This window comes from Microtus pennsylvanicus, chromosome 12, assembly GCF_037038515.1.
Source record: "Microtus pennsylvanicus isolate mMicPen1 chromosome 12, mMicPen1.hap1, whole genome shotgun sequence".
Taxonomy (NCBI): Eukaryota; Metazoa; Chordata; class Mammalia; order Rodentia; family Cricetidae; genus Microtus; species Microtus pennsylvanicus.
In genome coordinates, this window is record NC_134590.1 from 10,480,613 (window position 1) to 10,497,284 (window position 16,672).

At 39.8% G+C, this 16,672-nt stretch overlaps 1 long non-coding RNA gene across 1 annotated transcript; it reads left to right on the forward strand.

Annotated features, from left to right (window-relative positions):
* The first annotated feature begins 206 nt into the window (after positions 1-206).
* Positions 207-14,392, forward strand: LOC142832234 (uncharacterized). Its single transcript, XR_012907213.1, has 3 exons — positions 207-269; positions 11,134-11,202; positions 14,195-14,392. It is a non-coding gene; the product is annotated as an uncharacterized LOC142832234 (long non-coding RNA).
* Positions 14,393-16,672: the final 2,280 nt, after the last annotated feature.

A 16,672-nucleotide genomic window follows, 5' to 3' on the forward strand; every position in this document is an offset into this window, starting at 1 on the left:
ACTGTAGATCACAGCCAAAATCCATTTATAACAAAAAGCAAACAGCGTTTGGCTTTGCTGTAGTAGGGAAGACACCGGGTGATGTTGGCAAGTCAGAAGAGCACCAGGGCAAGTGTGGCTCTAGCTTGTTCTCCTTCCAGATGGTTTCTAGTCCGTGGCATTCTCACTTCTCCGTGAAGACCAAGGCCACCTGGGTAATCCATCCACAACAAGCTGCACTGACCTCCAGCAAGCGCAGAATTTCATCAGGGTGAGTAGATGTGGGAGAGGTTGGTGCAATGTGCTTTATTTATTCTCAAAAAAACAATGCTTCATAGCTACAATTCTCCTACTGCTCATCATTCTAGCCATGATCTCTGCTTCAACCTGAGGGGTGACAGTCAAGGGAGGGAAGGAGTTGGGGAGGGACTGAACATGATATCGGAATGCAGCAAGTATTCCACTTACTCATTTTCCATGGAACACACTCTGTGCCAAACACATATCCAACTGCACATTAACAAGGCCCATGATCATAGGAAGCTTGTATTTCAATGCAGAGCAACTGACAAAATGAGAGGAAGCAAAGGAATTAGCCCAAATCAAAAGAATCAAAGTCTTTTAGACTTTAATGGTTGCTCTCAAGATTGCAAAGTGGGGAAATGTAATAGAAAATATGGCAGTGGGGGATGCATGCTGAGGGAGGCACAAAGGTGAAGGAAAACCTCTCTGAGGAGGAAGTATCTGAGGCCTGACAGATAAAGAGGGCAAAGCAGCCACCACCAGACACAGTCTGAAAATCTCAGGTAGAAGAAGCATTAAAAAATAGATCCACCAGGAAAGAATCTAGGAGCATTGGAGACAGAAGAAAAATGCTTTAGCTGCCTAAGCTGAACCACTTTAATTATGATATAAACTTGGCTTTTTGGCCATCTTGAATGAAGAGTTGTGGGTAGAGGGGCCTCAGAAGGAGTTGAACTTTCAGTCCCGTTTAGCAGATGGGTCTCCCAGGATCCTTCAAACAATCAGTGTCCACTGAGCTGTGATGCATAGTCAAGTTCACTTCTAGCCCCTCAGCTGCTCTCTCAAAAATAGAAACATGTTCAGAAAGAAAGGAGGCGTGCTAGGCATGACTGTCTGTCTTCATACACACAGTTAGGTCTACTCATAGCAGCAGCCATATTGTTAAATATGGAAGACAATGCCGAACTTTACCACCATCCCAGGAATTGTTGGGTAAGAACTGTAAGTCGTGCATGAACATTTGCCCAAATACCTCAGAACTGAACGAAACAAGATGTGCTGAGAATGGTACCAGAGGGGAAGTCAGCTCAGAATGTTCTATTTTTTTTCCTCCCTGGAACCTAACATGGCATAAATCAAAAGCCAGGAAGTCACAGTTCCAAACAAGTTGTGCTAGATGCTGCTTAGAAACAGCAAAGCAATGTGTGAAATGGCTGTCACGCTGCAACGCTCTCTGCCTCTCAAGAGGGAGAATGTCTGGAAGCCACCTTTCTTGCAGTATGTGGCATAAAATGAAACAAGTTGAAGTTGATAATAGCATAAAAAAGAAAGGCTGGTCTGGTATATGCTGGCATGATTATAAAACATATGTGCAGACATGGAAAAGATGAACTGATGTGCATCTGTGTGGCAGAGTGTGTGTGTGTACATGTGTGTGTGTGAGTGTGCATGTGTGTGCGTGTGTACGTGTGTGTGTGTGTACTCAGGATGGTGAGGAGAAGAAAATTGCTCCTATATGTGGTTTCAAAACTTTGCATATCAGCTATTTAGTTCAAGATTCACCAACAGCATGATTTTGACTTTTCTTTGAACTGAAAACCACCACTTGTCATGGTTCGCATACTCTCTTGACCAAAGAGTCAAAACGGGTCTATATATAGTGCTTCCAACAGTCTTCAGAACTATATTCTGAGTCCCAAGATGCAATAAAATATACTTAAAATGCTTACTTCCTGGGGGTTAAGAGGATTAAGAATGACTTATATTGCATTTCTAAGCAGTTACACTTTATAAAGTCCATAAAAATAAACATTATCCTCATAAAGTTGCAAGCCTCAAGGATGTTTTAACTGAAGCAATATGGTCTGCTTTGGGTAAATTTGCCTTGGACACATAGGGTGGTTTCAAAGCACAGACAGCAAGCCCAAAGAACTAAGTGAAATCAGCGACATGTATATGCTGTTGACAAGGTTCCATTGACTAATTAAAACCCTATCACACTATCACACTAGGAGTGCCCTAATATAGCTTCTGGCTTGTGATTGGTCTCAGTGACTGAAACTTGTTACAGTAACCACCACTGTGTTGTAATATAAGAAGCTCTGGTCCTTACTTTAAGGATCTATAGGATGAGACCCCATCAAGATCCACCCATGTGAGAGTCCGCCTTTCTACTATTCCTTTGGGGAGCATGTTGGCTATTTTTATGTCAACTTGACCTAAGCTTGAGTTATTGGAGAAGAGGGAATCACAATTGAAAAAATGCCTTCATAGGATTAGGCTGTGAACAATCCTTTAGGATACTTTCTTAGTTTGTGATTGATGTGAAAGGGAACAACCTATCATGGATGAGGCCATCCCTGAGCATGTGGTCCTGTATGCAATATTTAAGCAGGCTAAACAAGCTATGAAGAGCAAGCCAGTGAGCTGTAAGGGGTCTTCATGATCTCTGTGCCTGTTCCAGCCTGAAGTTCCTACCCTGACTTCTCTCAATGATGGTCTGCAATCTGCAAGATGACAACTCCCTTTCCTCCAAAGTTACCTGTGATCATGGTGTTTGTCACAGCAGTCCACACCTAATTAAGACAAAGGGCATTCATAGACTACCCCAAGTTTCCCTTGTCTTTTTTGCTTATTGCAGGGAGTCTGTAACTCAAATAAAGAGTCTCCTCGATGTGGGGTGCATATTTTATTTTAGTTTAACTTTGCTTTGTCAACAAGATTATTACGTTCCTTAGTCCTGAAGAGCAGATTCAATCTATAAGTACTAGAAAATATTCAGTTGATATAGGCAAACATAAGTATCCATTGACTTATTGATGTGACTCGTTTCAGACTTAGATGATTTATTTGTTTATTTATTTTTATTTATTTACATTATTTTAGGTAATGTTGGTGATTGAATTTAGGACCTGTACATACTGAGCAAGGGTTCTACTGCTAAGCCTGCATCACCCAAGAACATTTCAGAAAGAAGTTATAACTTCCTGAACTTTATTCCAGCTTGGAAATGATGTGTTTTCACATCTGCTTCCCCCTTAGCTCAGGCTTAGAACGGGCTGAGAATGGGTTATAGAATGAATAGTTTTCACTTCTTTAAAACATATTTTACCCTCTTCAAGGAAAAATGAAAGGAAGATTGTACTCCACAGTCTGTAATGAATGCTATTTGAGGAATATGTAAAACGGACAGAATCCTGGCTTCAATTAGACTTTTGTGTACTCCACCAACTAGCGATTTAGATTGTCTGTGAAAATGATATGTAGGACTCCCTCGTCCTTTATTCTATCTTTATTCTATCACCAAATTTTCATGGCTTTAATTCTGAAATGTCCTATGTAGATAGTATGTTTCCAATTGTTTAAGCTGTGAGGCAGTGCTTTCTGATCGACTTGAGAACAGTGGTCTCTGTTTGATTTAGTCACTGGAAGGTGCACTAATCAACTAATAAGATACTGTTGAATAAGTACCAGAAATCCTAGTTATTGTGTGCTCAAGACATTATTCAAAGGAATATAATTTATTGACCTCAGATCTAAGTTGAATTATACAGCATACGCTTTCTTTGGAGCAGTATTGCTGCTTCAAAAATTGCCACCTGGCTAACAAGCCCAATGAGCAATGTACAAGGGACTCTGATGTCATTTATAACAATACCTATACATCAGATAACAAGAACAGCATTGGCTCCCACCTCTGTTGGCTGTCCTGAGTGCTGGAAAGACTCATCTGCCTCTCTGAGCTGCTACTGGCTGTTGCCACCTGCTGGCTTTGGCACTCTAATCCCCTGGCTCCACTCCTGGAGCCCTGGCAGCCTCCCTATGATGCCAATCTTGAGCCAGAGAATGCAGGGATGTTTGGAACTCCTCTCATTGCTGAGGCTGCATTGCGCACCGAGGCTGATGCTAGGGAATTGTGTGCTCTCTGGGGTCAGGATGTGGACGACTCTGATGATTAGCTGGCTAACAGCAGCAATGATTGGAAACTGCCCCAGAGAACGTCACATATTGGCAAAGAAAGGATGTTGAGGGAGCAAGCATCTGTGGAGAAAATAAACAAGGCTTTATGAGTTAGTTTTGAACATGTTTTTTAAATTCAGCCTGAATTCATTTTAGACATTTAAAACTTTTTAGAGTGTTGCTCTTGAACACTTATATTTTATTGTTGCCACTCCTCAATCCATTGCTTCACTTGTGAGTTGTGTTTTTAATGTGAGATATTCTCGGCCAGGCGGTGGTGGCGCACGCCTTTGATCCCAGCACTCGGGAGGCAGAGGCAGGCAGAACTCTGTGAGTTCAAGGCCAGCCTAGTCTACAAGAGCTAGTTCCAGGACAGCTCCAAAGCTGTCTTAAAAAAACAAACAAACAAATGAAGTTAGTCTCCTTTAACAGGTGGGTTGTCAATTCTTGTTTTTGTTTTTTTTTTTTTGGTTTTTCGAGACAGGGTTTCTCTGTGGTTTTGGAGCCAGTCCTGGAACTATCTCTTGTAGACCAGGCTGGTCTCGAACTCACAGAGATCCGCCTGCCTCTGCCTGCTGAGTGCTGGGATTAAAGGCATGCACCACCACCGCCCGGGAGCGAGTCACTTCCCTGAGCTGGAATTGAACCCGGGCCGCGGTGGTGAGAGTGCCGAATCCTAACCACTAGACCACCAGGGAGGACATTGGGTTGTCAATTCTTACTCAGAGTCATGATGGTTTCTCAGTGCAGATCTTTTCTGAAACATCAAACTTCTTATCTTTGCAGTGTTTTAAAACACATATTAATATTTTGAACATTTGCATTTTAACAAAATTTTTATAGGACTGAGTGTGTCAAGCCTAGTCTAACAAGCAAGACTCTATGAGTTCAACCCCAAGCACTGAAAATATTTTTGCACACATTGTCAATAAACTACATAGTCTTCTCTTAGTAAGGGAAGAACATTTATGAACTTTGGGCCAACCAGGCTATAAAGTCTCAAGCAGAATTATATTCTAGTCAGCACTGTTGACTTTCATTATAGACTGTATTCTGAAATTTAGTGTTTCACAAATATGAATCATAGCATGAAAATAGGGCTTTCTGCAGTCTTTTATGATGCTAAGTTTGTGTAATTCACGTATGGTGGATTCAATAGATTAGAGGTTTAGAGTGAGAACCTGCTATACCCCAGAGACACTGAGAACAATGTTCATGACATACAATGAAGCACTGTGGGCAATGTAGTAAAGCACTAGAGTTTGATGCAAGAAGAGGAGAAAAAAAAATATGGACCAGAACATCTGTTGTGGCTTCTGTGGGAAGGGGTGGCTGGGGAAGTTTTCAGTGGTGAGCTATTTCAAATAATAGCAGCAGGCCATGGCATGGATGATATCGCTTGTGAAATTTCTGGCCCTGAGGGTGTATTAGAAGCATGGAACTGCCTGTTTGTTTTCATAAGGGCTCACCATGAAGACAATGTCTATGGTTTGGATTTAGAACTTTTTAAATTTGGGGCACTGCTACAGATACAGACACTCTTGAAGTTGGACTCAATGCATTTTCCATTATGAGACAGCCACAAAGCTTGGGGAGTTAGGGTACAGTGTTGTGGTTTGGGGCTGAAATGGCCACTCCATTCTCACGTTTTGAACAATGGTTGCTCACATGATGGGACTGTTTGCTGGAGTGGGCCGTGGGAGTTTTAAATGGTGCTGTGGACTGGCAGAGGTGGACCCTAGAGATAGATAGGCCTTTGAAGGCTCTGGCTGGTTGTGGTCCTGTTCTAGCTTTCTCTGCTTCCTTATTCACCAGGACATAAGGAGGCCCTGCTTCATGTTCCCTGCACAGCGAGCACTGTTGTGTCTTTCTCAAGAGTCTGAAACTGTCAGCTGAAACCTGCCTTTTTCTCTTCAGATTACTCCTCTCAGGTATCCCTCACAGTGACATGGAAACTAACACAGTGGCTAAAATGCACAGACAAGTCCCAAGGGAAGGCACGTGTATGAGAAAGTGATTACTGTTATGCTGTGATTCTTCCTTTATTTACACATAGTAGGTCAGGTGAAATTATAGCTCTTCTATCTTTGAGTGGGTTTGTGGGTTCATAGAGGAGAATTGGGAAAATGTGAATTAGGACAAATAAGAAATTAAAATTCCCTATAGTCTTTCCATCTGAATTTATTGTCTCCATTCCATGGTTTTTTTTCATTACTTACTTTCTTTATTTAATATGTGTTAGTGTCGAGGCATGGTAAGTATGTGTCACAGCACGTGTGTGGAGTTCTGAGGAGGATTTTAGGGGCTCTGGGAACCCAGCTCAGGTCATCAGACTTGAGTGCCGAGCACTGGCACTGGCTATAACATCCATATTTTATTTTCCTTTTTATTTCTAAGTCAGTATCTTAAACATAAATTCAACAGGAAAGTCTATAATTTTGATTTCATTTTGCATGGTGTTATAACCATTTGCAAATCTGTCATATACTCAGTCATTTCACGTAATTAAGTAAAGTTTAAACTATTTCAAATTGCTACAAGAATTATTGAGACACTTGGGAAAATGTTGCTCTGGAGCGGAAGTCCCATGAATGCTTGGAAGCTACACTGAAGTGGACTAAGCCAAAGACCCTCTTAATGCAATTAAAGAAGTTTCTTCAAGACATAGATTTGTGTTTGTCTTAGAAACTTAAACACAGAGCATTAAATCTACATCCCTCTTGAAAGAACAAACCAATCTTCATAAAACATACCAGTGCCCACTTTAAGATTGTTGTGATATTTCAATTTGGTGTAATCTTTCATTCCTTGTTGCCTCCTACTAACTTAATTTAACTGCTTTAAGGAGACTTAATGGAGGATTTGAGCTGGGTCCAAGATTGAATTAATTGTCACTAGCACCACATCTAATTACTTCTAAGGTCTCAGGGACAAGTTGGTGGTAACAGGAACAAAGTGAAACGAGATGTTTCATTGGCGATAGCCAAGATGAAGAAGATTAAAGAATGCTTTCAAATATGTACCTGCTTATGTAGAAAACAAGAAGATTGCCACAGACTGATTAGGCAAAGTGACAAATTCAACTTTTATCTTAAAGACTTTCCAAACTTCTCTTTTGCCGGAGGCAATTAAAGGTATGAATTATTGCTGTGTCTAGAGGCATAGTATTGTCCCCCTAATGTAGATGGCACAGAAACATGGCCATTGTTATCTTTAATGTCCCTTTATGCTGTAAGGCATCACAGCCAACAGTATAGTCATCAGTTCCTAGGTGCTAACGGGCCCACTTTACTCCGTGAAGATTGGATTGTGTGCTGAATATTGAAATCAGTCATTTTATCCCTAAGTAAAAACACTTGAGACCCTGTCACAGGAGGGACTATTAACATATTTAGATTATTACTTTATTGAAGATGATGACTCCTTCAAAACAGTGAAGGAGGATCTGTAGACAAAGGATCAGTGTCCCTCAGATGGTTCCAAAAGAAGAAAGTTCAGACTCAAAGTGAAGTTAACGTTTTAAAAAGTTAAGAATAAATGTAATCAAGAGACTCACAAAAATCTTTTCCACCAGAGGCGTGTGGTGGGCATGCTGGAAAGTGACTTGCAGTAAGCCCTGAGTAGAATGAAAACCCTATAAGACCTTCCCCACTTTTACAGTTGGAGGACTCTACACACTAGGGAATTCTGGGAATGACTCCTCAGACTCTTACCAGAACTGGCAATCCCAGAAACAACATGTTTCTAGCAGAGCCAAGAACTTTGAGCAGAATCTTCCATTTCCTGCTCAGTTCTCCCCTGGGTACCAAACTGCAGGGAAGTAAAAGACTGTGTTCTCTTGATAGATGAGCTGGAGGATCCCTCACAGCTGTGTTGTGGAAACGTTCTCCAGTTCCCTCATGATAACACTGAGTCATAAAAGGGAGAAATGAGCATCCATTTGCCAGCTCCACCTGTCGGTTGGGCCCGCCATATCTATATTAGCATCAAGGGAACTTGCCTATCATGATGAAATTTTCATCACCAGGAGAGGAGCAACTGCTACTTCCCTTAAGTAGTGGTTAATGCCAATTTCTCTTCTCATCACAACCTAAATGGCAGGAATTGAGACTTGGATGTCTCCGTTGTCAACACTAATGTTCAGTGAAACAGTTGGAACCCCAAGTCTCAGAACATTTCAAGCTTTATATTTTAAAAATTTAGAGCTAGATTGAGAATTCCTGTTGTTCTAAATTTAGTCTGAATATATGAAAATCTTTTCATTGAAAAAGAAGAAAGAAAATAAAACATCCCCCCCCTTGTTTTCTAGATCAAAAGAAGATCAAAGAAAAGGGATAAAGGGTAAGACTTAAATGAAACAAAACTTTAAAAATATATTTTATAATTTATATTTTTCTCTTCAAATTTGTTGTCAGTTCCCTATTTCTTATGTGAAGCCCTTCCTCCCTTAAGTTCCTTCTGTTAGTATTGTATCACAATAAGTAAGACAGTTGCGAAAACCAGAAGCCTACAGACACAACTCCCTTCCACCCTGACTGTCAGTCGTTAGATGGTGTCACCGTCACTCAAAATAGGGCTCCTACCCAGTCACTAGTCCACAAGTCATCTCTTGAGAGACACACAGAGGGCCATTTCTAGTCCTAGACATTTCTTGACCCAGTTAGCTGACAACAAAGAGAACCCATCACAAAGGTTGTGAAAACACTGAGTGGATTTTTCTTTGAAACACTATCATTATTCTTTGTTTCCATGTGAACGAACACTTATTTAGGTTTGTGCAGAAACCAAAGGGGTGTGAGGTGTGTGAAACACTGTTTTTTCATGTAAAAATAAGGTGATGAGGTCACCCAGATGTTAGACAATGGACAGAGTTGCAGTAAACCCAGAGATAAAGAAAAACCACGAAGATCCCATAATCCTGAGGCTTTTTATAACAACAGATACAAAATCAACGGAAAGGCAGTATGATGGCTTAAAGGCACTTACTACAAATCATAGCTGCCTGGGTTTCACCCTCTGGACCACATGATGGAAGGAGATAACGGACTCCTACAAGTTTTCAGTTGTAGAAAACCAGAAGCTCACATCACGGTCCACATAACTGCTGTGGTTTGGATGTAAAATGTCCCCCGAAGGTTTGGGCAGGGTTTGGGCAGTTGGTCATCAATTCATGGCACTGTGCTGCTGTGGAACATTATAGAAACTTTGGGAGCAGAAATAAAGTGCTACGCCCAAGTCTTAAAGGTTATGTCTATGTCTACTTATGGTCTGAGCTCAGGCTCCCTCTTTCCTAATCTCAAGATGTGATGTCATCCTCTGTGCAGGCCAACACTGTGGAGCCACATGTCGTCCTCACCGTGATGGATGACATCTTCTGAAAGTCAATCTTTCCCGCAAGCTCCTTCTGTTAGCATTTTGTCCCAATGGCTAACACAGCTGCAAAACCCTGAAGCCTACAGGTGTAGCTATAGAGCTACTGGGTCGAAGCTCAAGAACACAGTGTTAAAGGAAGAGGAGGCTCACACCCAGCCTCCACCTCCACTCCACTTCAGCTGGAATCTGAACAGAGGCCTGCCACCTGTACCATCACTATTATTTCTGCCAAAAGTAGAACTTTCAAAAGTAAATTAAGAGAAAATTTTCTTTTTGCTTTCACTTTATAAATTTTAACCAGCTCCCATTGCCAGAAAACACCAGGAAGGTCACTTGATGGGGTTAGGCTAGGCCATGTAGTCTCCAGGCTTCTAGACTCCATGGTTCAGGACAGAGCTCTGAATTATGGGATTAGAGAGGAAGAAAAGACAAAAATGGAATGAAAATAGCCAGCATGGAGGATAAATGCTAAATAGTTTGCTTACAAACATGAGAAAGATTAAAATAACAATTATGTCATTAGTGACCATTAACTGTCTGATTCTCATTCTGTGAACACTCCTTAATAGGAAGACTCGATGGCATTCAGAGTCACAGACAAATCTGTTTAGAGAGTAGAATAAAATATGTGCTACCCTAGAGAAACAAGAGGGCTTCCCAAGGGTCTTGAGGACAGAACTCATCAGTGTTGGCTCCATCGGCCTTTTCTTGCTCCGGAGAAGTAACTGCAGTTGCAAGTTCTGGGTTGACCAGTCAGATGTCTTCTGATGGAAGCTGCCTAGAATTAAGGCAGCTTCACACAGATACCCCTGCTTCAGATCCCAGTCACAAACACAGCAATTCCCCAGCCTGCTCTCACTATCAGTGTGGAGGTTTATACCACCTCCTCAGTTTTGATAATTGTCTAAAACAACCCGTAAAATTCAAAAGAGCACTCATGTATGTATAATTGTGTATGCCTGTATGTGTGCACATGGGTAGGTATGTATTCATCCATTTAAATACGTACAGAGGCCAGCTGTCTATGTCTGAATGTCTTCCTCAGTCATATCGCTGCCTTTTTTCTTTGAGAGAAGATTCCTCGCTGAACCCTAGAACTCTCTCTTTCCCTCCCTCTCTCGCTCTCTCGCTCTCTCCCTCTCTCCCTCTCTCCCTCCCTCCCTCCTTCCCTCCCTCTCTCTCTCTATCTCTCTCTCTCCCCACTTTCTTTGTCTGTCTACACTTTTTGACCACCAAGTCCCTGGGATCTTTCTGTTCCCAAGCTCCAGTTCTAGGATTACAGAAATGCTGCCATGCCTAGCTTTTTCAGAGGGGAGGTGTACTAAGGTCCTCAGGCAGGTGTAGTAAGCACTTTACCCACTGAGGCATCTTCCCAACACCTTTTTTAAGTCTCCCAAAGACAGAAGTGGCTGAAGGATAAACATCCAAAATAGCGTCTTTAAAGGGTTCTAATTTGAGTTTTTTGTCTGTTATCTTGTCATGAATCACTATATATCAGTCTAATAACATGAGTAAAATATTACCAATAGGAAATTCATTGAAGTGTCAGGGTACATTATTACTTGGTCTTCATTACAGGGGCAAGACAGATCAACTCATCACCCACGTGACTGGCCCCTCTGTTCATCTCCCTTCCTCTTCCACAAGGTCAGTTTGATATTACTTGACTTCAACATTAACCCTCTTATTGTATGGCTGACTCTATCCTGGGTCATCTTACTAATACAAACTTGTACGGGTGTACGTATGTTACCTTGTTAGCATAAACTCTCATGGTCCACCATAATTAACAGAGATACCATTATAAATATAAAGATCACAGATAGTCAGAGGCCATCTTTCAGCCTCAAGGACAAAAGACAGTCAGATTCGTTGTTGCTCAGGATCAGTTCCAGCCTTTAAGATGGCAGGCTTTTGGAGCCTTCTTTTATGTCAATAATGAGAGCTGAAGGGGGCTGGAGAGATGGCTCAGCGGTTAAGAGCACTGACTGCTCTCCAAGAGGCCCCGGGTTCAATTCCCAGCACCCACATGGCAGCTCACAACTGTCTGAAAATGCAGTTCCATGAGATCTGACACCTTCACACCAATGAACACAAAGTTAAATAACTCATTAAAAAATAATGAGAGCTGGAGTTTTCTTTATTAATCTCAATTTCACATATACAGTGACCTGTTCCATTTGCTCTTAGGTGTACAATTACCTTATCAGACTCTGCACAGTTAATATCTGCTAAAGAGTCCCACCATATCCCCACTTGATCACCCCATCTACTCTGATCCCCTGGGAAATGATCTCCCTATCTCCTCTGATCCCCTGGGAAATGATCTCCCTATCTCCTCTGATCCCCTGGGAAATGACTGGAGCATGGCTTTCGTTTGAATGCTTTATGGATTTTCCTTTGAACAGTGGAATTTTGGCTAGGGGTCACCATCTACTCCTTCTGCCATTTCAACACAGAGGACCCAAGGAATATTTGCAGGACATAACAGGATGAAGAACTAAATTTCAGACAAGATTGTCATCAATGCAAATATATCAGGTGTTTTTGAGGGAAGCAATTAACAAAACTGTCCCTAACAATATAGAAAATGAATTTTCAAAATGTAGAATAAAGTTAGATCTGGTCTTCTTTGGGTACTTAATTCACACAAAATTAAGCTTTATGTCATATAACGTAAATACTTATAGGGTCTAAACATAAGATTGCTTCATTTTCTTAGCTACATCTTCAATTCTATGTTCAGGAAAAAGATTGCATTATGAAATTAGCCATTACCTGCTACCAGCATGGGACATGGCATACCTAAAAAATATAAGAATGATAAAAGTAGAATTGATAGATATTACATCTCATAGTATTTAGTAGAGTAGGTGCTGTTTATATACTAATAATAGCCTGCCAATGTTTCTTGCAGTGGAAATTTATCACAGGGACTATTATTAAGTAATATTGTTTTGTTGAAAATAGTAATTACATACATTGTACTTTTTCTGGGTTCCCACAGACATGGTACCTTCCTGATCCTCAACTATGTGATTTGCTTTGGTTAAAAGGCTGTTACAGATGAGCCACAGATGGAGATAGACTCGTGTGGCTGGGAATATTACACACAGCACTGCCATGGCCATAAGAGCTTCCCCTGGGTAGCAATCACCACTTCAGCTTGCACTTCAGAATTATGTAGCACACTGAATAGACCAGTCCTAATCTACAGCAGAGACTAGACAAGACAGCCCCAGCACACAGCATGGAGCCAGGACCAGCTGATCCTCCACCCCAGCCAAGACCAGCTGACCCATAAACACATGAGACCAAACCAGTGACTATTGTTCTAGCCTATTGGCTTATAGAGTGACTTGCTGAGTGGTATTATTGTGGCTATATTAAGTAACAGGATATTAACATAAAAATACTAAAATATAAGGTGTTGGCTAGGATTGGAGGACAGAGACCCAAGAAGCAGAAAAGTATGGGGAGGATTATGTAGCAGCAATATGTTCAGTGACCATGGTAACTACACATGGTAACTATTGAGCCACAAGCACTTAAGGAGATTGGAACAATAGGAGAAAGTGAAGCTTTTCACTGCATTCAATAAGATCCAGAAACTCTGAATGGGCTCAGGAAAGGACATTGCTAATAATAAGGAACAAACAGCTGATGTATGTTTGGGATAGGTACTCACACTGCATTATGGCATAACAGTCAGCTGACACAGGATATACTTATCTTAATCCAACATCCCCATTGTCCTTTTCCTTATGTAAATATTGGCAAAACTCTATGCTACATGTTATGAAGAATGCCAAGGCGAAGGATGGAGTTTATAGAATTATTGGCATTTGTAGTTAAACAAACTTTATTTTCAGATGAAGTGATTTTAAAATACATTTGATGAAAAAAAGCTGGTTGATAAGTTTTAAATATCAGCAAATATGAGCGGCTCCATACCACAAATATATTTTTAAATAGACTGGCATCCTAACTACAAGACATATTTTAAATATTGATGGGCTGATGAAACTTCTGAATAATTCAACAATTAAATTATGCTACACTTTACCAATTTCGCCTGTCAGTGAAAGAATAATAAATGTTCATGTATATACTTTAATTTCTGTCAAATGCATTCCTGAGCAAATTAAGATACCCCAGAGTTCAACTTGACCAATATGGTCAATGTGATTAATTTTGTTTAAATCACTACCATAGTCCTAATGCTAGGAAGAGATCTCCTAAATTCTATCACGGCACAATCCAACAAGATTGCAGTGCCAGTGTTGATATGTGTATTTGGGTCCTGGCTCAGACCTTATCCCCGACTAAAGACTGGCCAACTGCAGTATAAACAGGGACAGATGCCAGACTGACTATGTAGCATCATAGCAATGTGCATGTAGTTATCCACCTCAGTTATCTGTTTGAGAAAGACTATCTATATCTGAAAGGGTCCAGGCCCCACACAATGGTACCACAGATAAGATGTGGACATAAACATACTTTTATATGCCAGGAAATCCATCATTTGACAGAGGCAATAACAAAGGCTGCGCTGTTTTCCACAATGACAGGAAATTCAATGCATTTATTAGTTACTTTTCTGTTTGGTGATAAAGGAATGTCTTTTCACTTACAGTTCAGAAGTACTGTCCATAACAGAAGAAGAGGCAGAGCACCAGGTACCAGAACAGGAAGCTGGAGGAGCATGTCTTCAACAGCAGGCATGCAATGGTGAACTGGAAGTGGGCAAGTCTATAAACTCCCAAAACCACACTCAGTGCTAACTTCTTTTAGCGAGGTCACACTTCTGAAGTGTTCTATAACCTCCCCTCATTCAAACCACCAACTGCATAGTATCTATTTTTATAAATCTATTTTATCTGTCATGTCCTTGGGTATGCCATTATTTCACAAAGAAAAAAAATAAAAGTATAATATGGATGCAAAAGAAAAAAGAGAGATTTAAACTTTACAGTGATTAGAAACTCAAATTCCAATTGTGTCAAATTAAGTTTAACATGAAATTTTTGAAATAGTTACTTGGCTATTCAAACGTGTCCTAGAAGATTGTCTAGTAAATAATCTTGTGTCTCACAGGCTTGATAGAAAAATATTATATCACATTCCTAGTTGGGCATTGATGTGTCTGTTTTTATTCCAATGCTGTGTAGTTTTTGTTTGTTTTTTTGTTTGTTTTACTATAGCTCTGTAATAGAGCTTGAAATCAGGGATGGTGATACCCCAGGAAGTTATTTTATTGTTAGGATTATGTTAATTCTCTTGGGTTTTTTGGTTTTGTTTTTCATTATGAAGTTGAGTATTGTCCTTTCGAGGTCTGTAAAGATTTGTTTTGGAATTTTGATGGCTATTGTCTAATCTATAGATTACCTTTGATAGGAGGGCCATTTTTACTATGTTAATCCTACAGATCCATGTGCATGGGACATTTTTCCATCTTCTAATATCTTCTTCAATTTCTTTCTTCAGAGACTTAAAGATTTTATCATACAGGTCTTTCACTTGCTTGGTTAGAGTTGTCCCAAAATATTTTATATTATTTGAGGCTATTGTGAAGAGTGTTGTTGCCCTGACTTCTTTCTCAGTGCAGTTGTTTATAGAAAAGCTACTGATCTTTTGAGTTAATATTTTGCTCAGTCACTTCACTGAAAGTGTTTATTAGCTACATAAGTTCCTTAGTGGAATTTTTAAGTCATTTATATATACTAACATATTATCTGCAAATAATGATGTTTTTACTTCTTCCTTTTTAATTTGTATTCCCTTGCTCTCCTTCGGTTGTCTTATTACTCTAGCTAGAACTTCTAGTGCTATATTGAATAGATATAGAGAGAGTAGACAGCCTTATCCTGTTCCTGATTTTAGTGGTACTAATTCTAAGTTTCTCTCCATTTAATTTGGTGTTAGCTATAGATTTGCTGTAAATCACCTTTGTTATGTTTAGGTATGTCCTTTGTATTCCTAATCTCTCTAGAACTTTTATTGTATTTCATTGTATCCAAGAAGTATTGGATATTGTCAAATGATTTTCAGCATATAATGAGATAATCATTTTTTTTAGTTTATTTATTTGGCGGATTAAATTTACTGAATTTCATATGTTGAATCATCCCTGTGTTTTTTGGGATGATACCTACTTGATCATGGTAGAATATCTTTTTAATGTGTTTTTGGATTTTGTTTGTGAGTATTTTATTGAGAAATTTTACATCTATGTTCATAAGGTAAATTGGTTTATAATTTTCTTTCTTTGTTGAGTCTTTGTGGCTTTGATATCAGAGTAACTGTGGCATAATAAAATAAATTTTGTAATATTCCTTCTGCTGCTATTTTGTGGTATAATTAGAGGAGTATTGGTATTTGTTCTTTGAAAGTCTGGTATAAATCTGTACTAAAACAGCCTGGACATGGGCTTTTTCTCCATCGTTTTGGGGAGACTTTTAGTGACTGCTTCTATTTCACTAAGGGATATAGGCTTATAGGTTAATTTTAAAAATTTATATGTTCTTGATTTAAGTTTGGTAAGTGGTAACTATCAAGAAAATTATTTATTTCTTTTAGATTTTTCAATTTGGTGGAGTACGCATTTTTAAATTATGCCCTTATGATTCCCTGGATTTTCTTAGTGTCTGGTGTTATGACCCCCTTTTTGTTCCTAATTTTGTTAATTGATATTTTCTCTTTATCTTTAATTACTTTGGTTAAAGTTTGTCTGTCATTGGATTTTTCAAAGAACCAACTCTTTGTTTCATTGATTCCTTGTATTGTTCTGTTTATTTTTATCTTATTGATTTCAGCCTTGTTTAATTATTTCTTGCTGTCTACACCTGATCTTGGGGATGGACTGGGACTGAGTGGGGACAGAAACAGGAAGAATCAGGTGGGAGAGTAGAGGGAGAGAGACCTGTGAGAGACAGCTGGAATGGGGAACATGGGGTGGGGTGGAACCTAGTATGGTGGAAATTTCCTGTAATCTATGAGGATGACCCTAGTGAGGACTCCCAGTCATGGAGGATACACAATCTTTGGTAGCCAGGCAAGGCTTCCAGTGTTGGGACTGGGTCATATTCAGTTGAGTTGTTAGCTTGTGAGGGGG